Source organism: Sorex fumeus, unplaced genomic scaffold (genome assembly GCF_029834395.1).
Source record: "Sorex fumeus unplaced genomic scaffold, SorFum_2.1 ptg000128l, whole genome shotgun sequence".
Classification (NCBI taxonomy): Eukaryota; Metazoa; Chordata; class Mammalia; order Eulipotyphla; family Soricidae; genus Sorex; species Sorex fumeus.
In genome coordinates this window covers 50156871-50182007 of record NW_026606185.1, presented here as the reverse complement: position 1 = coordinate 50182007, position 25137 = coordinate 50156871, and positions in this window count along the sequence as shown.

The following is a 25137-nucleotide window of genomic DNA, read 5'->3' as shown; positions in this document are numbered from 1 at the left end:
CAGGGATTAGCCCAGGCAGGCAGGATCTGCATTCTTGAAAGATGAGGGGTTTGACTGGGAGGGTTTTCTCAGGTTGCCAGAGATGTATGGCTTTGTGTTTGGGTTCCTGGATTTAAAGTTGCTTGCCTCCCAATTTTGTTATGCATGGCTGAGGACAGAGAGTTGGAGCAAGTGTTCAAAGTGCCATGGTTCTGTGCCAACATAACTATGATGGCGGCCTTAGTGGACAACCCCCCCCACCTTGGCGCCCTGAAATTCACAGCCCACCCTACACTTTGTCTCACATGCTCCACAGTTGGACATTCGATTTCCTCCCCCCTTCTATTGTTTCTAGAGGCCTAACAGGAACCAAGCTCATAGCAGATTAGGGGAGGTTGGTCAGCCACCTTCCCAGGCTCAGCTTTGGTAGCTCCTTTTCCAGGAAGCCCTACTTGGTTGCACCAGCCCTTTCTAATCTCTCTCTTCTCTGAGTTCTGAACAGCTCTTGCAATTCGCAATGGATCACAGAGTGAGATGCTCTTCTGGCTGCCACCGTTTCCTCCTTCAGACTGCAGAGTTCTGGCATGAGGGGAGAGGCTGGAATATAGAAGAGAGAGAGAGAGGAGGAGGGAGTGGAGGAGCAGAAGAATAGTGTTGATGATGATGATGAGGAGGAGGAGGAGGAAAATAAGGAGAAGGAAGAAGAGGAGAAATGGAGAAACAATGGCCAGCTGTCTTACATCTTACAATAGGACTGAGAGAGGAAAGAAATTCTCATGACTAACGTGACTTTGAGGAAGTATATTCTCTCATCCAGCAGGAGTTGACCCTCTCCTCCCTCTCCCCTTCCCAGGTTTGGCGCCTGGCAGGGGTAGATACTCTGCTGCCTGTCGCTACAAGAGCTCCTATCTGAGTCTGCTTTCCAGAGGCATGAAGGATGGTTCAGCTCTTCCCATAACCCCCTCTTTCCTCAAGCAGCAAGGGGAGGCAGCCTTTGACCTCTGACCTCCAGAGCAGTGATTTTTCTATGATCAGGTCCATGTGGTCACAGGTCCATGTGTTTTCCTGCTGCCTATGGTCCCCGATCCTGACATGTGACAGTGGGGGTTGTCCATGCCCTTGTCCTGCAAGGAGGGTTTTCTCAGGTCGCCAGAAGCTGTGGCGCTCTTGCATCCAGCCCGGCTCCCACTAGGCAGTGCTCTTGAGCAAGGTCTGACATCTCCATGAGGCAGCTCCCATCTTGCAGAAGGAACTATCTCACGTCTTGTTTCAAGCCCCATCTAATCCATTTAAATTGTGCTCACTGGACAGGCTGGGGTGGAATTAGGGTCCTTGCTTTCCCAATGAGGTAACAAGGCTCTGAATGCTTAAGTAACTTGAATAAGTTATACTAAGAGCAGATCCTAAGTGATCAAACCTAGATTGGAACAAAACTTGTAACACTACACCTGACGAAGGAATGAAGAAACCATGGGTTTGGACCCCCAGATTCACACTTGGCCAGTGTCAGTATTATAGAGCTGTTTGGTCATTTCCATCTTACTGTGAAGTAACAAGAGGCTGTCTCCAACAACCGCCCAGTACCCAGAAACCTAGAGATGGTTTGATAGGAAGGAGGGAGTTAAATGGTTGTAGACTTATTTGGAGTGAAGTGACCATGGTGGAAGAAGGCAGGGTGTGTTGAATCCTTGAAGAGCATACACAGGGATGAAGAGAATTGTCACTTGGGACAATACCCATTTCTACCACCTTATTTGATGGCAAGTAGACCTTGCCAGTTCACAGAGACACTGCGAAAGAGTGTTGATTCTCCACCCTGTGCCAATGATCAGGAACCAGGAATCAAATTAAAGGTATGTTGCATACTCTGGCAGCTTGTGCTCCTGAAGCAGTTTATTTATTTATTTATTTATTTATTTATTTATTTTTATTTGTTGCTTTACCATCTTTATCTCATTTGAGCCCTTAGAGTATAGAGGATAGATACTGACATTTTACAGTTGGGGAAACTGAGACTCAGAAGGTTTTAGGATGAGGGTAGATATCTCTTGTTCTGGGAAAGGAGCCCAGAAATGAGCTTCAGGCATGTCACACACACTTGTGGGACATCCCTAGCCAGAGCACTTCCAGGTGGTGCTGGAGAAGAGGACCTGGGAGCAGTGAACAATGAAAGAAATGTGAAAGTGAAGTTCATAGAACAGAAGCAGGAAGTGAAGGCCAGTCCTGGAGGAGGTCATGGAGAAGTCTCTCCAGGGCATCACTAGAGGACTGACATTGGAACTGAGAACCCCATAGTGAGAAATCATGAGAAGAGAAAGGGTCTTCTAATTTTTTTTTTCGCTTTTTGGGTCACACCCAGCGATGCACAGGGGTTACTCCTGGCTCATGCACTCAGGAATTACTCCTGGCCATGCTCAGGGGACCATATGAGATGCTGGGAATCAAACCCGGGTCAGGCCGCGTGAAAGGCAAACGCCCTACCCGCTGTGCTATCACTCCAGCCCTGGGTCTTCTAAATTTTTTAAGGTATTTTGGGTGTTTGGGATCCCTCTTTCCTCAAGCAGCAAGGGGAGGCAGCCTTTGACCTCTGACCTCCAGAGCAGTGATTTTTCTATGATCAGGTCCATGTGGTCACAGGTCCATGTGTTTGCTTCTCTGTCCTTGTGGGACCCATCACCTCTTTCCTTGAGTAGTTCCTGTGTGGACATGTGGGCCCAGGGCCTTACACATTGGAGGGATGCACTCTATCACTGAGCTTCCTCTCATGCTAGAAGAAGGTCTGGGCAGAGTAAGACAGAACTTGGGGGTCTGAGAAGCTGTGCAGCACTTGTCAGTGCCTGAGGAAGAGACAGAAAGACAAGGAGGCCAGAGAGCCCAGGGAGGACTAAGAGGGGAGAAATAGATGGAGCTTAGTCCTGTCAGCCCAGAAGTACAGGAAATGGTGTGCTCATGCATTCAAATGCACGTTGGCTACCGCATGTGGGCATTCACAAACACCGTCGTGCATTCTGCGTGCACAGCCTCATGTTATACACATATACAAAAACAACCTGAGAAATGCATATCTACACAAAACACGCCTGCACAACCCTCTGAAGGCACATGGCAGTGGTTTCTTAGATACTCTTGTGCACACACAAGCACACTGGTAGATCTCCACAAGCCTGACATATCAACACATGAGAGCACATACGCGCAGCGTCTCAGGCTCTCCACGTGTCTCCATGTGTCCTGAAGACCTCGTGGACACGCGCAACCTCGCCCCCAGATGCTCACACGTGCACACAGGCGGCTCCCAGGCAGCTCCCCTCACACCAGCGCTCTGCCCTGGATAAACTTCTCTGCCGCTTGGTTATAATCTTTCATTGGAACTGACACGTTGATAGCCCCCGTTTTTCTAGGAAGTGACCTTCATGCCGGCTATTGATTTCCAGTGGCTATCAGGCGCCTGCCACGGGAGTGACAGGTCCGGTCAGAGGTCAGCCCTTAAATAAAGCTTCTGGATTACTAAGCACCAGCTACTCCAATGAAAATGGAAATTGGCAGCCCCAGCTCTTTTGTATGGGGCCCATTTCCACTGACAGGGTGCCAGCCCAGTGACCACCTCTGCTTCTCTACCCACCCTGCCTCCCACCTGGGCTGCAGGGGGCTGCCCACAGGTTGATGTTTCACAGGGGAACCTGGGCTGATGGCTGGGGGCCGGGGGGAGGGGGCAGTGGTTTTCAGGCTGAAGACTTCCTGTGTCCTGTTTTTCAGCTCAGGATGGAACTATTCTCCTAAGCTTCCTGGGGTCACACAGCTCCCACCATTTCCATTTCCAGAGTGCCACAGGTGACTCTCTAGTCTTGGGTTTGGGGATAACCCTCCTCCACCATGCTAATTTCCTTGCCCATCCATCTAACTCTGATGGGGCATGTGAACCCCATTGCTTTGATGATGGAATCAGCATCGTTGCATCTCACCATGTTGTGATTCAGGGCATGGAGTATGTGGAGGTGTGTGGAGTTGTAAACAGCAATGTGAGCTGATGGCTCTTCAAGGTTTGAGGTTTTTTGGGGGGGAGGAGAGCATGATTTGTCTACACTTGGCTGTGCTTATAGTTTCCTCCTGGCTCTTTACTCAGAGGACTATACTTAAGATCAAACTGGGGTCATCTTCATGCAACACATGTGCCTTAACCCCTGTCCTATCTCTTGGGCCCGGAGGGTCCAGGTTCTAGGTCTTAAAGTTGGCAATCACAAAATGCTATATAATAATGTCCATGTTTTTTTTTAAAACCAAACCCAGAAATTCTGCCAGTTGCTGCTACTTTTGGGGGTCCAAGGACCAGCTGGGGCACAGGAGAAGGTGGAAGGCTGAAGGAACATTCTCCTCATGAGCTATGCTGATCCCACTAGCAGACCAGATGGAGTTCACATGCCCCAGCAGAGGTTAAGGGCCTCTGTGTGGGGCAGCATCACAGCTCAGAGTGAAGAGGCTTCCTGCAAACTGCTATTTGCTCTCCCCATGAGCCCCTGCGGGCACTCCTGCCTCTTCCATGCTTGCCTGCTGGCGAGCAACCTGTCCCTTGCCTCCCCCCAGCCTCAGTCTGTGCAACCTCAAGATAGCAACTAGACAGTCCTTTCCCTTTCACTGTGAAAGTGCATTAGTTACTTTCCCTTTTATTTTTCAATAAACTTGTGGTTAGGTTTTCATTATCGTACTTGTTGGATAATTTTCAGTCACTGAGTTGAGGATCACTCTATTCTCAGATTTGGAGTTTCAACTGGAAGGTCTTTTTGGTATCATCTGTGCCAAGCCCATTCCATCCTTCTCTCCCTGGCCTCTCAGCTTTGCTGTGGCCTCTGGGCTACCCTGTGTGGCATCACTCAGTATGGCTTGCCCCTTTGAGAGGCTCCCAGGCTCTATAGATGTGTCTACACAGGAACTACTCAAGGAAAGAGGTGATGGGTCCCATAAGGAGAGAGAAGCAAGAGTCACAGTGTCCCCTCCAGCCTGTTAGTAGAGCAAGGTTGATCCACAGTTCCAGGAAGGGGTTGATGCAATCATGGACATAGACACCTGTACCCTTCCACTGGCTCGTGCATAGCCTGGTGCTTAGTCCAGCCCCCATAAGGCACTTCTGGAGAAGGTACTGTGGGTACATGAATGTTCTATAGGCCAAGACCAGCCATATTCAGAGGCATGACACTGAATGCATATAAGGGGGTGTGTAGCAAGAGACCAAGAACAGTTGTTAACTTGGCAATGGTGACCATTGAACAAGTCTGAATTTTGTACATAGAATGTCTTTATATAAATATAGAAACGGGCCAGAAAGACAGGGGTTAAGGAGCTGCCCTGCACACAATCCACCCTGGGTTGATAGGCACCCTCAGTCTTCCAGGAGTGATCCTTGAGAACAGAGCCAGGAGTAAAGTCTGAGCACTGGCGTGCGTGGCCCCCCAAGCCCCAAAGGTGCACATATAAACACCTCACTTGCATGAATTGTACGGCTTGTACACTGTGATTTAAGGTACCCTAACGCAGCCTCCCTGAGAGTTTTAGATCAACCTGACAAAGTGACAGGAGTGTCACAACCACAGAAGAGCATGAATGGGTTTACTCGAGGGGGATCTCTGTACCATCCCAAGCCTCCTAGGGGGTCACTGAGCCTCCATCCCACTGGTCCTAAGTGTCCAACCCCACAGTGTAAAGGTAAGGTAAAGGTAAAGGCCCTCCCGTTGATCGTCGATTTGCTCGAGCAGGCCCAGTAACGTCTCCATTGGAGACTTTGGTGTTACTGTGTTTGGTATATCGAATACGTCACGAGGAGCTTGCCAGGCTCTGCCGTGCGGGCGAGATACTCTCGGTAGCTTGCCGGGCTCTCCGAGAGGGGCGGAGGAATCGAACTCGGGTCGGCCATGTTGGCTGCATGCAAGGCAAACGCCCTACCGCTGTACTATCGCTCCACCCCACAGTGTAGGAAGATTAAATCCAGGACAGAGAGGGGGCCCCTGGGGATGGGGACCTGGAGCAGGATGTCAAGGGTTTGGGAAGGGGCAATGAGTGGACATGCTCTAAGCAGTCTTGGCCCCAGACCGAGTATGCAATGCTAAGGCACCCAGGCTACAACACACAGGGTTGGTCAAGCCCCTGCCCGGGAAATAGGACATAAACCCTCAGCCCAGGTGTCAAATCAATGCCATATCACCTCCCTTCTCTGACCTGCACACTCAGCTGGAGGGGCAGATGGGAGGACATGGCCCCACACCACCCCATGACCCACCTGCTGTCTGCCTACATAGCCCAGAGTTTGACAATTGTGTAGTCATTGTGTGGGGGACCCACTGCTAAATAGTTTCCCATGAGATGTAGCAGTGGCTCTAAAGTGGGCAACTTAGCACACACACACACACACACACACACACACACACACACATCAGGGGGATGATTCGCCAGTGTCCTGAGTCATGGTGGGTGTCTCATAGGCAAAGGGGCTCCTACACCCTGACCCTGTGCCCCACCCCCGCCCCGGTCTCCAAGAAAGCATGTTCCAGTCCGAGTGGCCATGGTGCTGCGGGGGAAGAAGCCCCCATGAGGGTCCCTCTCCCTGCTTCCTGGCGGTCCGTCTGCCCCCTCTGTGGCTGAGAATGACTGCTCCAAGCCCCTTGCATTTCCTGAACACCACAAAGACTCGGGGGGCTGCGTGCAGAGCTGCTGCCTGCCTCCCCTCACCCCGAGGCCACTCAGCCAGATGGCAGAGAGGTCAGTGGCAACCCGACATCTAATGACGTGTGACAAGTGTGGCCAGGCAGCAGGCCCAGCCAGGGCCCCTCCGAGGCCACTCATTGGGCAAGGGGGACTCATAAATAACGGCCCAGTGACAGCCCCAGCCTCGCTCAGTGGGAGGGATGCGCTGTGACCGGCTCCAGCCCCCGGGGCCTTTATGGGATGGGGGTCCTGCAGGAGGGCCTCAGCCCTGCACGGGCTGTGCTGGGAACCAGGGAGGGACCCGCCGCAGAGCGCTCTCTCCTGGCAGATGTCCTCAGCAACTTTGTGGTCCTAGCTTTGTCCCGGGGGGTGGGGGGGGGGCAAGATCTTTCCTCCTTTTTGATCCAGCTCAATTTGGAGGTGTTAGGGCTTTCTGATGAGAGAGACAAGTTGGCAGAATGTCCCTCCCTCTTTCCCCTTCCACTGGACTGTGTGATCCCAGACCTCAATAGCCTCGTCTGTGCAATGGGGACAGTAGCGCGGCACATGGACTCATTCATGAGAAATGAGGCACCGAGCAATCAATTAATGAAGGGAGGCTGATGATGGTGATTGACGATAATGGTTATGATTATGATTATGCAACCATTGGGGAAAGGGGAATTTATGGTTGGGGAAAAAAACCCTACCTTCTGGATGCTCTCAAAATATTAATCAGTTTTTAGGGTTTTAGGCAGTTCCAAATAGGCTCTCTGCAATAATAATAGTAATAATGATCATGTATTAAATAGCGCTTTTATTTTCACACTGATTTTTCTCAAACCTCATGTGGCTTAAAATGGGACCTGTTTCCAATGAGGCGTATTCTTCGCAAATAAAAGTGAAAAAAAAAAAAAAAGAAAAACCAAAATAAATGGCTGGCATGCAGAACAACTTTGCTTTCTGTTTTTGCTTGGCTTTTTGTTTTGTTTTGTTTTGTTTTGTTTTGGGGGTCCACACCTTTCAATGCTCAGGTTTATTCTTCGCTGTGTATTCAGGGATAACTTCTGGCAAGGCTCAGGGGACTATCTCTTGGTCCTGGCTTTGTTTATTGGTTTACATTGAAGTCTTACTGGGGGCAGGGGTACGGTGTGGGGGTGGCCATGGAAGGCCAGTGCCTCTAAGCCCAGCAATGAACTGTGATGAGAGGTCTCAGTTTTTCCATTTCTAAAATGGGTATATTAATTTCTTCCATCATCTCAGGGCTGCTGATTCCATGAGCTCATGTCTGAAGTAGCTCTATGACCAGAAATACTCTGGATCAGGCGCTATTAGCAGATCATTATCTTCATCACTATTAATTATTTTCCATAACCTGTTTGCAAGATGGGTCTACTCCAAATCGGCGGCAAGAGCAATGTTTGCTTACTTCAATGACAAAATCTCTCCTTGCCTCCGAGAAAAGGCTCTAGGAGCATTTTTTCTAAAACTCAAAGCTGATTCTTTACGTTTCTAAACAAGTCCTCTAGCACACCACCCCCCTTCTTTTAATTCCAGGCTGGAAAGCCAGACCCCAGAGAGTGCCCCCTCCCCAAACACCTTCTCCTGCCCCCTCCCCCTCCGCTCCCATCCCCATGTGGGCCTTGCCTTTCCAGTCTATGGCTGTCTGGGCTCAGACCCCGGATGCCAGTTTTCAGCCAGGAGCACATTTTTTGCAAGGAGGGTTATAAATCAAAACCTGGGTTCTAATGAAACCGCTGACACACTTTAACTGTAACAGAGTGCACCCAGGCCCCCGTTGTGAGAAATTAGAGACAGTGAGCGAGTATTCAAGGGACTGAGCACCTAGAGGCTGGCTCTCCTGCCTGGCTTACTCCCTCCCCACCCTCCATCTCCTTCTTTCTTTCCTCTTCCCTCCCACCCTCTCTCTTTATCTCCTTACTAATCCCTACAAGAAGTCTAACTACTGCCCATTCTGTAGCTCCATTGGGATTAGATTGGAAGTTGGCTCAAGATTAAGCAGAAGACCCCCTCAACTCACCCGACCTCTGCACTGTGGGCTCCTCAAGCAGGCCCCCTCCTTCCAGGCTCTCTGTCTAAGCCAGCACTGTAGCAGGCAGCAAAGGATGGTGAAGTCAAAGCATTGGGTACACACAGGAAGTGGTTTCCATGCTTCCCTGGTCACTTCCTGTCTGTATGGCCTTGGGGCAGATATTCTGCCTGCAATTTCCCGCCATTAGCATGTCACTTAGATGCAAATCAACCAGCCAGGGCCTGGTCTAGTGCCTGGTGGATGGGCCAGACTTCATTGGAACACCCTCGGAGGGAAAAAACCCAGCTTCTGCATTCACCTGAAGACTAATTGCTCTCATAAGCTTTTCCTTCAATAAGTGGATTAAGTGTGGGATACTTGGCTAATGTGAGTTCATCCATACGGTCACAGGAATAGTTGGAAACAAATCCCCAATCTCCCTACCCCGCCCCTACCAATAATACCCCAGTCTCTTCCTCCTTGGAGTTGTTACAACTTCAGCTATTTTTACCGCCGATTGGCAGCAGACAGGCAAAACACTTGCTTTAATTGGACTGTAAGCCTACTGTGGTAGAGAATATGCCTGGATCTCCTGAAATTTCCTAGCAGATCTGATTTCCTTGGTTTTGTCTCATGATAACCATCCAGGTATCTTTCTAATAAGAAAGATTTCCCCCCTACCTCCGGTCATAATGGATGCCTTTGAAAGGTCAGCTGATGACTGGCTCCAAGTGACTTTTCATGTTTTATTGGTCAAAGCAAACCACGTGATCAGTTGGAGGCGGCAGGAAGATCCATGGGCCTTGCAGGCAGGGGCATGGAATATTTTCATCAACTATCCAATCGATCACAGACCTAGGATAGTAATTTCTGCAAAGCTGTTGCTCAGTAAATATTTAATGGGGATGACGAGCCAAATACGTTAGGACAGAAATATTTGAGCACATCATTTTAGCACGGCGGTTGAAACTAAATTAGCCAATGAGTGGTTGGGTGATGATTCTTTCTCAGCAACCTCAGTGGGAATCCCAGGAACTCTCGTGATCACCTCCACATGCCACTGCACGTGGGTTTGAATTCACAGCCCCACACATTCGGGTGAACCATCTTCTGGCCCTGGTAACAATTCTATAGTTGGCGATCAAGTAAATCAGTGAAGTCGGACCCCTGCCCCACTCCCAACTAATATTCTTAGAAGCAATAACTATCACCATCACTCAGACTTAGAATCTTCTAGTAGAAGAATGAGGCCATGAAAACTCTGCCCTGAACTTGGGAAGGGGTGTGTGTGTGTGTGTGTGTGTGTGTGTGTGTGTGTGTGTGTGTGTTTTGGGGAAACAATGCCTCTGGGGGTTGCCAAGGGGGTTTCTAGTACGGAGAACTTTTGTAGTAAATAGAAAATTAAACTAGACATTCCAAGACTAATTCTTCTGATTTTCAAAGTATGCCCTGGGGTTGGAGAGAAAATACAGAGGGTTGAATGCTTACCTTGCGCACAGCCAACCCAGATTTAATTCCCAGTCCCCTGAGCCCCTCCAGGAGAAACCCTTGAGCATAGTCAGGAACAAGTCCTGAGTACTTCTGGGTGTGACACCCCCTCTTACTAGTTCCCCCCAGCCTGCCTCCCCAAATGTGTATCCCAAACTCAAAGGAATAGATACATTTCCACTGTGGACTCTATGCTCACATTTCCAAATAAGTAGGGATATGATAAATTTGTTAAAGCCCACAAGTAGTGTGCAGTGAGTGAGAGGTTAAGAGGAGATAAACTGGAAGGCTTCCTGGAAGAAGGTGACTTTAGCTAGATCTTAAAGGCCTTAATAGATCAGGAATGATAAAACAGAGGAATTAGTGGTGAGAATTAGTCGGACAAGAGAGGGCAAATTACAGGGCAAGGACCTGGGATCAGGTAGGAACACTAGTGGTGGCAACCCCCTCCCCCCAAACACACACCCCTGCCTTCTCTGCTCTCCTCCCTGGGTTGGGGGTGAAGGTGCAGGGTTAGAGAACACAGTCACCATTCAATTCCATCCCCAGGTTCCAGTTTGCACCTTATTTTCTCGAGGACCTTTAGCAGCTCTGGCTTTTGTTGGTATAACCTCAATTTCTGGCTGCCTTCAAAGTTTTTATTTCCCAAATGAAGGGAAAGAACTTTCCATGTCTCTCTCAGTGCTCAGCCAGGCCAGTTGTCTTTCTAAATTGGTCAGGGGCTTTGGTGCTGGGGGGTGTGGGGCAGGGGTGAGTAGTGGGAGGGCTGGCAGAGAGGGGGAGAGTCAGGCGCAAGGAGGATGAACAACAAGTGCATCGCGGATGAAGGTCCCCGAGGTGATTTGCAAATCTGCTGAAATCCTGAACAAGCTTTGATTTAACCCAAGCTTGAAATGGCTTTTATTTACTGTCTATTGTGGAATAAATGACATCTCATAAACAGGCTTTATCCATTACCCCAGAATGAAGAGCATGGTGTTAGGGACATTTTATCCTCTTGATATCAAAGGAGATATGCCTGGGTGTGTTATTACAAATAGAAAAATCAATGCTGAGACACACACATCTGAAATTTCATTTTCGTGGAACCACATTTTCAAAGGGGAAGGGCGGGGGGAAGGCAATTGCTAATAAAAATGACTACAGAACCAGAGGATTTACCATGCCTGCACAAAGGACAGGCTGGGACCAAGTCCAGACAGTGAATAAATCGGGCTCTGCCCTGGGGCCATTCCCTGCTTCCAGCTGCACGCACCCAGGGATGGAATGGTCGGCCGAGCCTCCAGTTCCTCATGGCCCTCCCCTCTGAGCCCAAGACCATATCTAAGGATGTTCTTTCTACTCTCTGCACTGAGCACAGTGCTTGGCACCTAATAGTTGCTCAATAAATAGGCACTGAGTGCATAGCTGTAATGGTGCACAGCTTATCAAAGGGAGGAGAAGGGGTTCCCTGACACCAAACTTTACTGACTTCCTTTCTCCAATTTGAGTTAGCAGCTTCTGTCAGAAGTGGGGTTTGGGGGTGGGGTTTGAGCTAAAGGGAGTTTGCAGTTTCCCCTCAATCCTTTCAAGGGACTCAGGAATACCTAATTACACTGTCTGAGGGCCAGAAGGTATTCTGGGGTTTGAAGGCCTTGGGCCTAATTCTTCCTAGTGCAGCTCCTAAAAATGAGCAGTGTGATTCAGACAGCAGCCGGGAATGAACAGCAGGAGGAAGAGCCCCAACCATCCTGCAGGAAAGCCAGTCGCCTTTAGCAGCTGTCAGGAATTTTCCCTGGGATGTCATTGTTTTTGTTTCTCCCTGATGGTGCTGGGGGTTACTCCCAGAGGCAGGGCTGAAGCTATACCTGATGGTGCTGTGAGTTACTCCTAGAGTCATGGCTGAAGTGCAGGGCTCATCAAACAAAGCATGTGCTCCAGTCTTTAGAACCCTCTTTCCTGCCCCCAAATTCCATCTTTTGAGAGACAGGGGAAAGCAAGGCCCAGTGAAGGGGGCTCATTTATCCTGGTCCCTTGACTCCCCAGTCCTGTGCCCTCCGCACTGCCAAGAGAGAATCGAGGGAGAGCATCACAGAGAAGCACCGTGTATGGGAACTTTAGGGTGAAAACCACGGTTGCTATTTTGTTACTCCTCATACCACTGGAAATACAAGACCTCTGTAAAAATTAAATAAAAACTAAAAGTCACCTGGTACTGTGCTTGAAACCTAATAGCCAGGTCCTCAGTGTTGATTGGAAGGGGCTTAGGCTGCTTTTCAAGAGAAATGGCTATTTTCAGCAGTCTTTACTTGGCGGAAGGTCAGTCATGAGAATCAGGCGAGAAGGACTCCGGGTGCATTTCAGAAAGACAATTCCCTCAGAGAGGTGTGCCCGCACCAGAGCCGCACGTTATTTCTTAGCCCTGCCTGCTTCATAAAGGCTTGAGAGAACAGTCTCAGCCAGCCCATCCTGCCGGGTCTGCCTGAAATAGGTGACAGGATTTAAATAAGGTTTCAATAGGAAGAAAAAGTCTCTTTGGACATGGTCTTTGATGTAGTTATCAGGAGGAGAAATTTGCAGAACCCATTACCTGCCTCTCCATCCCCCAGGAAATCCCTCGCTGGCAGCGTGTGAATCTCGGGCTTTTTCTCTCCGGATTGTCCTGGGTAAATATTCGCCTTGCACGGTGTGTTTATAAGAAGAGGCATTTGTGGCTTTGATTGTTTAGAGGTTTCTACAGAACACACAGCTCTTTCTTGCTTCCTCCCCCCGCCCCCATCCCCCCAACCCGCCCGCTGTTCCCAGAGCTAACCACACTGCCTGCGTTTATTTCGGCCTTTTGGGCCAAGCTACCTTGGGATAAAGAGCTTTTCATGGCCTGGATAGTGTATCTGAATTGCATTGTCTTGATTTATTCTATACTGTTTTCCAAACATGTTTCCCTGGGGCTGGGGTGGGGGGTGAGTGGAAGTGAACAGATTGATGAGCCCAAGACACCAAGTCCTGTGCCCCTGTCTGGGTCTTGGGGATGAGATAGGGTTGGTATCTGTATGTGCGTTCGGAGTCTTTACTGACCTGTGGACCGGTCCCAGGTACTTTGAAGGCAGGGGAGCAGGGAATGACCTTCTTACACTTAGTCAAATAGAGATTATCATCTTGAGTCCCCAAGTAGTTCAAACCACCCTATGAGTGACTCCTGGGAGAGAGGGTACAAACATTTTCCTTTTGTTCCCACAGGTTCTAAGCAGAGTTGGCACTGGCAGCTGACTTAGGCACTGGTGACAATCATCCTAGAAAAAAACTCCACCCACCAGAACTCAACCAAATCCCTATTAAATAGAAAAACAAACGATTGCATCCCTTCAATCAGGCCCTAAAGCGATCACAAACCACCCATGGTATTCTCAAGCACATAGTATAAAGGGAAAAAAGGAATGAAAAGCTTGTCTCAGAATCTGTCCCCACTCCACACTCCCTTCACTTTTCCACTATCTATATTCTGAGTATATTTCAAACTATCACTTAATCACTTAACTTCCCGTTAGTCGTCGATATGCTCGAGCAGGCGCCAGTAACGTCTCCATTTGTCCCTGTCCCGTGCTAGTGTAGCCCAATGGCATCTGTTCGCTCTGGGAACATGAAGAGCCTCAAACCGATCGTTCATGATCTTCACGAAGAAGTCTGACCATCTGGTAGATGGGCGGTCACACTGTCTTTTGACATCCCGTGGAATCCAGTCAGTAACAGCTCTAGTCCAGCAGTCGTCTTTAAATCTCATTACATGACCAGCCCATCTGATTTTTGACACCTTGGCAAATGAGACAGCGTCCCTGATTCTTGATCATCGATGGATGTCGGAACTCCGGATTTTTTCTCTCATTTGAGTGAAACGTGATATTCCAAGCATAGCTCTTTCTATTCTTCTTTGGGAGACCTGAATAGCGTTCTCATCCTGTTTGCGTAGGGCCCAGGTCTCTGAGGCATATGTTAATGCAGGAAGAACAGTGGAATCAAAGAGATGTGCCCGGAGCCAAAGGTTCTTCGTCCTCTTAGCTATTTCTTCGACGTTCTTGAAGGTGTTCCAAGCTGCTCTCTTCCTCCTGCGCAGCTCGGGTGCCAGGTCATTTGTCATGTTGACCTCTCGACCTAGGTACACATAGCTGTTGCATTCAGAGATGGTCGTTCTGTTGAGAGCGAATGGGGCGTCAGGAACGAGGTTGTTTCTCATAAACATTGTCTTCGTAAGATTCAGCTGTAGTCCTACCTTTCCACACTCACGGTCAAAGTTGGCCAGCATTTGTGCCGCTTGGCTGATGTTTGGTGTTATTAACAATGTCATCAGCAAAGCGGAGGTGGTGTAGTTGCCGACCATCTATCTTCACTCCCATTCCTTCCCATTCCAGTCATCGCATGATGTTCTCGAGGGTGGCACTGAAGAGTTTCGGTGAAATGGTATCACCCTGCCGCACCCCTCTCTTGACATCAACGATCACTTCTTTGTAGAATGGTGAGATCCTGGTAGTGAATCCGCAATACAGCTCATGGAGGATCTTGATGTATTGGGCTTGAATGCCCTGATTGGCTAGGGCTTCAATGACCGCTTCCATCTCAACAGAATCAAAGGCCTTCCTTAAATCAATGAACGTTAGATACAGCCTAAGAGAAGGACCACATGGAGGGCGGGAACCACAGATCCCGGAGGAAAAAAAAAACAGGTTCCAAAAAGAGCCAAGATCACTGGCAAGTCCCAGATGGGGTAGGTACCGCATCCCGCCTCTTCCAGATGGAACCCCAGTGACCAGAAGCCTCTACAAGCACAGCTCGAGTATGCGGGAACTAGGACTTTTTCTCAAAACCGCGCGGCCGCTTATGCAGCCACGCGACATCTCTCTATATACAAAGTGATCAATGGGAAGTAAATCACCCAACCTTTCTCCCTGAAAATCAGAGTTAAGTTTGGAGCACAGCCACAGCCCCAGAAACACAAGGACTTAATGCAGAACCCAGCAGCTTGGAGCAGAAAAGTGAACGGACTATGCGTTAATCCAGGCCATCAAGTCTGCCGGAGGCGAAAGGGTGTTGCTCCCTTCCGCCCTCCTCCCTCTGGAAAGAAAGATGGCGGCCACATGGGAGCCTTGCAGACAGCAGGTAAGAGCCGGGGGTGTGGGGGCGACTAAAACCTCATGGGAAGGGGGACATTCCGGTCCGTCCTTCACGCCCTTCCGAGGTCACCAGTTGCCCCCCACGAGCGGCTCTCCAGCACGGCCACAGCCCCAGAAGCACAAGGACTTAATGCAGAACCCAGCAGCTTGGAGCAGAAAAGTGAAAGGACTATGCGTTAATCCAGGCCATCATGTCTGCCCGGAGGGGAAATGGTGTTGCTCCCTTCCGCCCTCCTCCCTCTGGAAAGAAAGATGGTGGCCACATGGGAGCCTTGTGGACAGCAGGTATGAGCCGGGGGTGTGGGGGCGACTAAAACCTCATAGGTCAGGGGGCGTTCCTGTCCGTCTTTCACACCCTACCGAGGTCACCAGTTGCCCCCCGCGAGCGTCTCTCCAGCACAGCCACGGCCCCAGAAGCACAAGGACTTAATGCAGAACCCGGCAGCTTGGAGCAGAAAAGTGAACGGACTATGCGTTAATCCAGGCCATCAAGTCTGCCAGAGGGGAAAGGGTGTTGCCCCATTCGCCCTCTCCTCTCTGGAAAGAAAGATGGCGGCCGCATGGGAGCCTTGTGGACAGCAGGTATGAGCCGGGGGTGTGGGGGCGACTAAAACCTCATGGGAAGGGGGGCGTTTCGGTCCGCCCTTCACGCCCTACCGAGGCCACCAGTTGCCTCCCACTTGCGGCTCTCCAGCACGGCCACGACTCCAGAACACAGAAACCAATTTCTTAACTATCTGACTTTCAGTAGAAATACTTCCAGGGTCAATAGGTAAAATAGCAGAAATCCAAAACCAACATTTAATTCTTGAACCCAGCTGTAGAAAGCATATCACTTCACAATGCTTTTTCAGCATGTCTGATTTGTGGGGGGGGGTGGGTAAACTCTAAATAATAGTGGTGAATCTTTTATTGAAACAATGAATCTAATCAAAGCAGATAGAGTGTTAACTAGAATTCATCTACCTCACAGGGACTGGGAAGGGTGGGGGGTGGGGTTTTATTGGGGTTCTTCATGGTAAAAAATAAGTATTGGTAAAGGGAAATGTGTTTGATATTTGCATGACTGAGACCTAAACCTGAAAGCTTTGTAACCTTTCCCACAGTGATTCAATAAATAAATAAATAAATAAATAAATGAACATTAAACAGAGCGGCATCTTGAACTCCCGAGAAACCTCAATGAGTTTGGTTGTTGTGTGGATATGGTCGATGGTGCTGAATCCTTTGCGGAACCTGGCTTGCTCGCATGGTTGTTCTTCATCTAGTGTTCTGCCAATCCTATTTAGGATGACTCGAGTGAACAACTTGTAGATGACAGACAATAGGCAGATAGGGCGATAGTTGCCAATGTCATGGATGTCTCCCTTCTTGAACAGTAGTATGGTCCTGCTGGTTTTCCATTGGGACGGAACCTTGCATTCAGACAGGTAGCGAGTGAAGAGCCGAGCCAGTGTATTGATGAGTACTGATGGCAGATTCTTCAGGTGTTCAGGTCTGACCTTGTCTGGGCTGGATGCTGTTTGTTTCTTTACCAACGAAATGGCGTGTCGGATTTCAGAAGGGAGAACGTTGGGAACGACATATCCATCCTGTGGAATTTGGTATGTCGGCAAGTGGACATGGCTATCGAAGAGATTTGAGTAGAAGTCATGGATAATCTTCTCCATTGCCGTTCTGGAGGATGTGATGGATCCATCAGGACGTCAGAGGGCAGTCATCTTGGTCTTGTAGTTGGCGAAGGACAGGCGGGCATAACGAATACTTTTCCCAGCTTCTGCCGCATCTACCAGTACTTCTGCTCTTCTCTCTTGAGGTCTTCCTTGATCGCATCTCTGCACTGCTTTGCGAGCTCGGACGTTAGCTTGCCAGAGGTATGCGCCAAACCACGCTGGCAAATTAGCTCAAGAGTTTTCGAAGACAGGCGTTTTTTTTGTGGCTATCTCTCTCTTGGCGTTCCTCACGCATTCATGGAGGTGCTGAACCAGTCGATCGTATTCCTCGTCAATGTTGTCAACAATGGCATCTTCCCATGTTGCCGCAATAGTGCCAAAGAGTTCCCAGTTGGTGGTCATTCTGGGAGTTCTCTTTTTGAACTTTGCAGCCCTTTCTCCCCACTCTGTGAAGTAGAATTTTGCACAAAGGAGACGGTGGTCTGATCCCGTTTGAAATTTTGGGACAACAGCGACATCAGTCAGGCAAAACTGTCGATTGAATGTGATGTGGTCTATTTCATTGTGGAATCGTCCACCGGGAGACTCCCATGTCCAACGTTTAGATTCTGCCTTCTCAAACTGTGAGTTACCATGGATGGTCTTGGTCGACATGATGAACTCAGACAGTCTCTCACCCTGTTCATTCCATTCTAGGCCATGGGTCCCGATGTGAAGTTCTTCAGCTATATTCTATGTTAAACTAATTTTGAAAATTGGTTTACTATGTACAGACACTAATTATTGCCTCCGATTTAACTTGTTTTTCTAGTTTTTCTTTTAAAGATATAGTCCAGTACACACAGTGAAAGGAGTCACATCCTATAACACTTTAAAAACTAATTCCACACTCTTAATTTGAGATGCAAAGAGGTTTTTCAAACTTCAGAGAAATGACCAGAAGTTTCCAACATTAGTCAAAGCGTATCCATGCAGCCAAGTGGTGGGAACTTTCGCCAGAGGGTGTGGAACTTAGAAATATTACTCCCACATTAATGGACAGGGATTTCGGCCATATCTACAGTTGCTATAAAAACACCATTCCTTTCATTTATGCTGATATTCCAGCAAGGAGAGGGTGATGGTTAGCTGTAACTCTGGTTGTCGGCAATCAATCGAGGGTTGGGTTGTTCCTGATGACCTCTGAGGCCACCTTGAGGCTGGTGCTATGGAGACTCAGGTGCAAGAATCTGAAATCACATCACTGGTGACCTGGGATCAGCCCCTCAGCCTCTCTGACTTCCACAGTGACAGTGAGGGTGACTGATTTTAATGACCTTTACATGACAAAAAGGTAAACATGACAAAAGGCTAAGGACTCCAGAAAGGCATTGGGTCTTGCTAGCTACCAGCAAGATTTAAAATCTGCAGATTTCTTTAGTACTTAAAGAGACAAGTCAGCACACCTGTATTCACTACAGCATTATCTACAGTAGCCAAGACAGAAAACAACCCAAGTGTCCAACAACAAATGAATGGATAAGGAAAGGTCTGTAGACATTCTCTTTACACATTACGGAGATATTGCATCTCTCTGCATTTACAAAGCAGATTATGCCATTTGTGACACCCCTGAACTTTAGAGGACTTGATGCGAAGGCAAATAATTTACACACGGAAGGATAAATGCTCCATGTCCACAATTCTATGTAGAATTTAAAAGAAAGAAAGCAGAAGGGTGACTACCAGGGGTGGGGTAAGAGGAGGTACTGGTGAAGGCTAGCAAGTTGTAGGAGTCAAGAAACTAAGCGACATGAGTTATTAGGGTGATGGATCCAAGTTTGGCATGCTGACTAGTTAATAATACCGGGTGACAATTGCCGAAGAAAGCAGATCTCAGGGATTTTCACCACACAAATGAAACACAGTGACAACTCTGTGAGGAAATGGGTATGCTAGTTAGCTTGACTGTAGTAATCACGTCACTTAATCACTTAATCACTTAACTTCCCGTTAGTCGTCGATTTGCTCGAGCGGGCGCCAGTAACGTCTCCATTTGTCCCTGTCACGTGCTAGTGTAGCTCACTGTTCGCTTTGGGAACATGAAGAGCCTCAAACAGATCGTTCATGATCTTCACGAAGAAGTCTGACCATCTGGTAGGTGGGCGGCCACACGGTCTTTTGACATCCTGTGGAATCCAGTCAGTAACAGCTCTAGCCCAGCGGTCATCTTTAAATCTCATTACGTGACCAGCCCATCTGATTTTTGACACCTTGGCAAATGAGACAGCGTCCCTGATTCTTGATCGTCGACGGATGTCACTTCACTATCCTGTATGTACCAGTGCATTAAGCCAGAGGGATTTGCCTCCTTCATAGAGCTATTCCAAGCTCTGCAAAAAACCCAAACCATCATGCTATCCTTCAACACACAACTGTCTTTAAAAAAATACATGAAAGTCTATTTCCCTGTGTATGCCCTGTGAGAGTCCACCCTATACTGTGGGGTTCTGGGATCGCCAAGGTGCTGAGGCTGACCCTGATGATGCTAATGTTGAAAAGGCTCTTGTAGGTTGGAACGATAGTACATTGGGGAGGACATTTGCCTTACACATGGCCAACCCAGATTCAATTGCTGACATCCCATGTGGTCCTCTGAGCACTGCCAGAAGTAATTGCTGAGTGCAGAGCCAGAAGTAACCCCTGAGCATCACTTGAGTGTGCTCTAAAAAGCCAAAAGTGTGGCAAAAGACTCTCATGCCTTCGAGCAGAAAAGAAACCCACCCAGGCAACGAGGATAGCACTGAGGGGATACTCACCAGGGACACTCAGCCCCAGCACAACTACTAGCACCTTCTTCATTTTATTTCAAGAGAAACACAGAGAGTCACATGTTAACAGTGACCATCACTGGCTGGTTTGTAGATGTATTTGTGCCAAGAGGATGACCAGTTGTTTTCTGACTTTTGAACTAATTTTTCTAAAGGAAAATTATTGTTTAATAAGGGCAGTGCAAATTTTGGTGGGCACTGTCTGTGATTAGAGGTGGATTAGAGAGAGTAGTGGAAGCTATCCTATTGCTTAGACTACTTAGTTCGGGGTACCCAGGTGTTTAGGCGACAATCGTTCTCTGAATCTGAGTATATTTTGTGTTTTTGTGTCTACAGGGGATATTTCACTCTGATGATCAGGAATGGTAATACAGAGACACTGAAGTTTAGCTTAGAATGTGAGATTCGGAAGTCATCGCCCAGAGACTCTGCTTTCCAACAGAAATATAATGCAAGCCAGATGTGGCATTTTAAATTCACTAGCAGTCACGTTTTAAAAGGTAAAAATGAAAGAGATGACATTTACTTTAGTACTATATTTTATTTAACTCAGTGGATGAAACTCAGTGTTATTTCAACATGTAGTTCCATTAGAACACATTTTTTTTTGTTTTGGGACCACATCTGGCTATTCTTAGAGGTTACTCCTGGCTCTGCACTCAGGAATCTCTCCTGGCTGTGCTTGGGGATTGCTGGGAATTGAATCTGGGTCCTCTGTATGAAGGCAAACACCCGACCTGCTATGCTATTGCTCTGCCCCATCCCCATTAAAACATTTTTGGGGGAAATTTAGGTCATCCTCAGCCATACTTAGGGCTTACTTCTAGCTTTGTGCTCAGGGATCACTTGTGATGGGGCTCAGGAAAACATGTGCATCCTTGGGTAGGGCTGTGGACAGCTCTGAGCATAGCAAGTGCCTTGACCCCGTAACTATCTCTCCACCTCCTCCCCACACTGAAATTCTATTTTTGTTTTTGATCATACCCAAATGGTGCTCAATACTCCTGACTCTGTGTTCAGGGATCACTCCAAATGTGGCTCAGGCAACCATATGGAGTGCCTGGCATTTAATTTGGATCAGTAGTATGCAAGGCAAGCACCTGACCCTCTGCATTATCTCTATGGTCCCGTTAACCTTTCTATTCCGTTTTGGTGGTGGTGGAACCAGGGCTGGGGAATGCAATGTGCTCCTGCATATCTCTGGTATCTAGCCAGGGAAGTAGGCAGGCAGCTCTCTTGGGTTGTACGCCACACCCCCCCCCCCACCTTTGCCTTTACTGTTGGTTCCAAGGGCAGAGAGAGCTGGGCTCTGCACCATTGCAAACGCCCGGGAAGAACTCCCACTGTCCCCCAGCGGTCTCTCCTTCCTGAGCTGGCACAAGGCCCCTGCCCATCACCAGAGGCCCAAGGGAAGAGGGCGAGGGGCAGCCTTTGGCCCTAATCCCAGCATCCTGCAGCTTCTGCCATCACTAGCTGCTCTGCCCTGTCCAAGACCCGCAGGCCAGTTTGCTTGCAGATGGATGAGGTTGTAGACAGGCAGGGAGATGCTTGCATGTTCTAAGCAATGTCTGTAACAGAAAGAGGACAGGTCCATAAGCCCACAGTGGTTCCTGGAAGGTTCATAAAGCACATGCAGGCAGGTAACAGGTGCTCTGGACTGTCCCCTCAGCACTTGCCACCTCACCTTCCCCCAAACTCTGACCCACGACAGAGTCAGAGTTGTGTGGAGTTCAAACGTACCCCAGAGAAGGCCTGTGCTGAAGACCCTGGCTATGACATCAATTCCCCATGAAGCTGAGTAATTCTGGGCAAGGTAATATTCTTGTATAGAGATGAGTATGTGTCTGTATGCATATGTGCATATACGTGTCATCAGAGGTATAACAGGTATTGCCACACCTGGGAAAGAACCAGGACCCTTCTCAACCCTAAAAACATCTTTCTGGGCACATAGGACAATTGTTCAGCAGGGAGGATATTTGAAACAGGCAACATCTATGCCCAAATCTAAATCCCAGTCAGCTCACACAAAAATCAGAAATGGAGGAGATATAAATGGAGAGATAAAGAAGATATGTTGGTAGAAAGATTGCACTCATTTGTGGAATATAATGTAACAGAATGGGAGACTAACACTGAAGAGTAGTAGAGATAAGTACCAGAAGGATCACTGCACAGCTTAGAAGCCCGCCTCTCATGCTGGGGGAAAAGGCAGCTCAGCTAGAGAAGGGACCACCAAGTAAAGGGTGCTGGGAGGACCCACTTGGGATGGGAGATTAGGGCTGAAAGTAGACTAGACCAAACATGATGGCCACTTAATTCCTCTATTGCAAACCACAGCACCCAAAAAGAGAGAGAGCAAGAGGAAATGCCCTGCCACAGAAGCGGGGTGGGGTGGAGGGGATGGGGTGGGGGTGGTGGGAGGGATGCTGGGACCATTGTTGGTGGAAAATGGGCACTGGTGGAGGGATGGGTACTCAATCATTGTATGACTGAAATGCAAGCATGAAAGTCTGTAAGCCTGTAACTGTACCTCATGGTGATTCACTGATAGAAAAAACAAAACAAACAAAAACAAAAAAAAAAAAAGAGGACTTGTGGGCAGGAAAATAAAGACTGTACCTAAACATGTGTATATGAGTAGGGTATATACATCTTATTAGAAAGAAGGGAGCAGGGTCCAGCTGCATTTGCAACCAGCAAAGTTCCTGGGACCACACAAGCATGACACTCCACTTGTCGGCTGTGAAAATGATGCAATTTACCTTTGGGTGGTGGAGCCGCAATTCCCATTTAAAAGTCTAAGCCTGCTGATTATTTATTGATGTCTCTCTCCATAGCTGTCTGACTCTTACTGGTAGGAAGTGGCTCCTGGGTGCCTAAAGGATTTTTTGAATTAAGTTCTTTGCAGTCATTTTCCCCTCCGGTGTTAACCAATGAGACTTTGCACTTGGACGGAATCGTCTTCTCCCCTGCCCCCACCTTCCCTGCTTCTTTGATGTCACGGAATAAAATGAAGTACCAGGAGCAAGGCCATCAGACAACTGGACCTGACATTGTTATTTGGCACTTATTTTTTATTTACAGAAAGAGGGAGGAGAATGCACTGGAGCTGCTCATATTTTACTGTGGCTCTGCCTGCACCTCACAGCAGGACACCAGCCGAGTGAGAGAATGAGTAAGAGGACTCGCTCTGGATGGCTCTGTCTGTCCTCACACTTGCTCTCAGCCCACGAGTTGTCCTTGAAGCAGCGCATTTACTGTAAATTCCTGAAGTTGGCCTGATGAGACCTCCTAACCTCAGGTGGTTCATCTATAAAATGAAACGATAGTCCTTTCCTCCAGAAAGGTCAAGGGATGGAGAGATGTAATAAAAATATTCTCTTCTAGATGTAATATTTATGATTCGTGAGGTGAAACCTTATTGTAATTTTGGTCCTGGGGCCACACCCTGCCCAGAGCTTACTCCTGACTCTGAGCTCAAGGGTCACTCCTGGCGGTGTTCAGGGAACAACGGTGCTGCTGAGGCTTGGACAGGAGCCTGCTGTGTGTAAGGCAAGTGTATCAACCTCTCTGCTGCCTCTCTGGCCTGAATATTTTCTCCAGGGATGCCCTACAAGTGGCCCACCGGTTTCTTATTTCGGGACGAACCACCCACCTTCTGGCCTGTTCTTGCCATCAGCTACCCTTTTCCATCTCATCCCACCTAGGGGATAGCGTACTCTAAAGGAATAGTCTGGAAGTGACAGATCTGGGAGCAGGGAGCACTAGCTGAGATGCGTGGAGCATGACTGGGAGTCAGTGGGGCTCCTTCACGTGGCTTCTGGACCAAGAGGGAAGGCCTGTGTCCTATGTCTCCTGCAGTGAGGCCTGGCTCAAACACCACTTTTTTTTTTCTTTTTGGATCACACTCGGCAATGCTCAGGGGTTACTCCTGACTCTGCACTCAGGAATTACTCCTGGCGGTGCTTGGGGGACCATATGGGATGCCGGGGATTGAACCCAGGTCGGCAGTGTACAAGGCAAATGCCCTACCCACAGTGCTGTCACTCTAGCCTCTCAAATACCACTTTTTAGCAGATCTGTCCCCCGAGATCTGAGATGCTCAGAGACTGCTCTCCAGGAAGAACTCTCCTCCTCCTGGACCTCCAGGGAGGGAGGAGGAAATGCCTGAACATTGGTCCAGTGACACAGTTTGTCCTTCATGCTGGGGCAATAGTGGAGCCCTCAGGAACATTCTGGGTCTTGGGCAGGATGGATCAGGTGCTAATGGGGCTGGAGCAGATCTTGGTGCAAGGACCTCAGCTGGTGGAGGGGACAGGGCTGGTTCAAAGAAGGGCCTAGAGCTTTGGTGTGGCATTGCTGGCCCAGCCTTTCTTGAGGCTGACTTTGAAATGGAAAAGACCAGAAAACCAAAAGGGTTCAACCTATTGCACCTGAAGGTTGAATTAAGTTACTTTAACCTTAAATAAATATTTGTAATTAATTGATTATTTCAAACCAATTGAGTGACTACAATTAATTACTTATAAGCAATAACCAGGATGACTTCAGAAATTTACAGTAAATGTGCTTCTTCAAGGACAACTTCTGGACTGGCAGAAAGTGTGAGGACAAACAGCTGTTCAGAGCAGGTCTGGTTATTCATTAATTCACATAATTTCTGTGCCTTTATTTTCCCATTTGAAAAAAAATAGGAGTTACGACAGGCTGACTCTTTCTGATGACTAACTATGAGCTCTGGAACCTGACTGGCTCTCTCTGATGGCTAACTGCAGGGTTCTGGAGCCTGGCTGTCCCTGCTGGGACACGATGGGGCCAGGAAACAGGGAAAGTGGCTTAAGAGCCCCGAAACTGCCAGTCATGGTTTCAGGGCAGGAAGTCCCGGTTTCAGGGTAGAGCCTTTGCCCCACCCAGAAGGGTAACCCTGCAGATGTAGATTCTGAGTGTGTGTGTGCACGCGTGCATACGTGTATGTGAGTATGTGTGCGTGTGCGCATACATGCACATGCATACACACCCAATATTTTCCAAGGCCAGTCCTTCTTTTTTGGGGGGGGGGAGGTCACACCCAGCGATGCACAGGGGTTACTCCTGACTCTGCACTCAGGAATTACTCCTGGCAGTGCTGGGGGACCATATGGGATGCTGGGAATCGAACCTGGGTCGACTGCATGCAAGGCGCTGTGCTATCGCTCCAGCCCAAGGCCAGTCCTTATAACACAAGGGACAGACCTTTCCCAACCAGGGAAGATGCTGAGGTCTTTTTTAGAAGGAAGGTGAATATAACCATTTCTATTAGTAGAGTACTTTGAGTTGTATTTTTGTTGTATTTTTACACA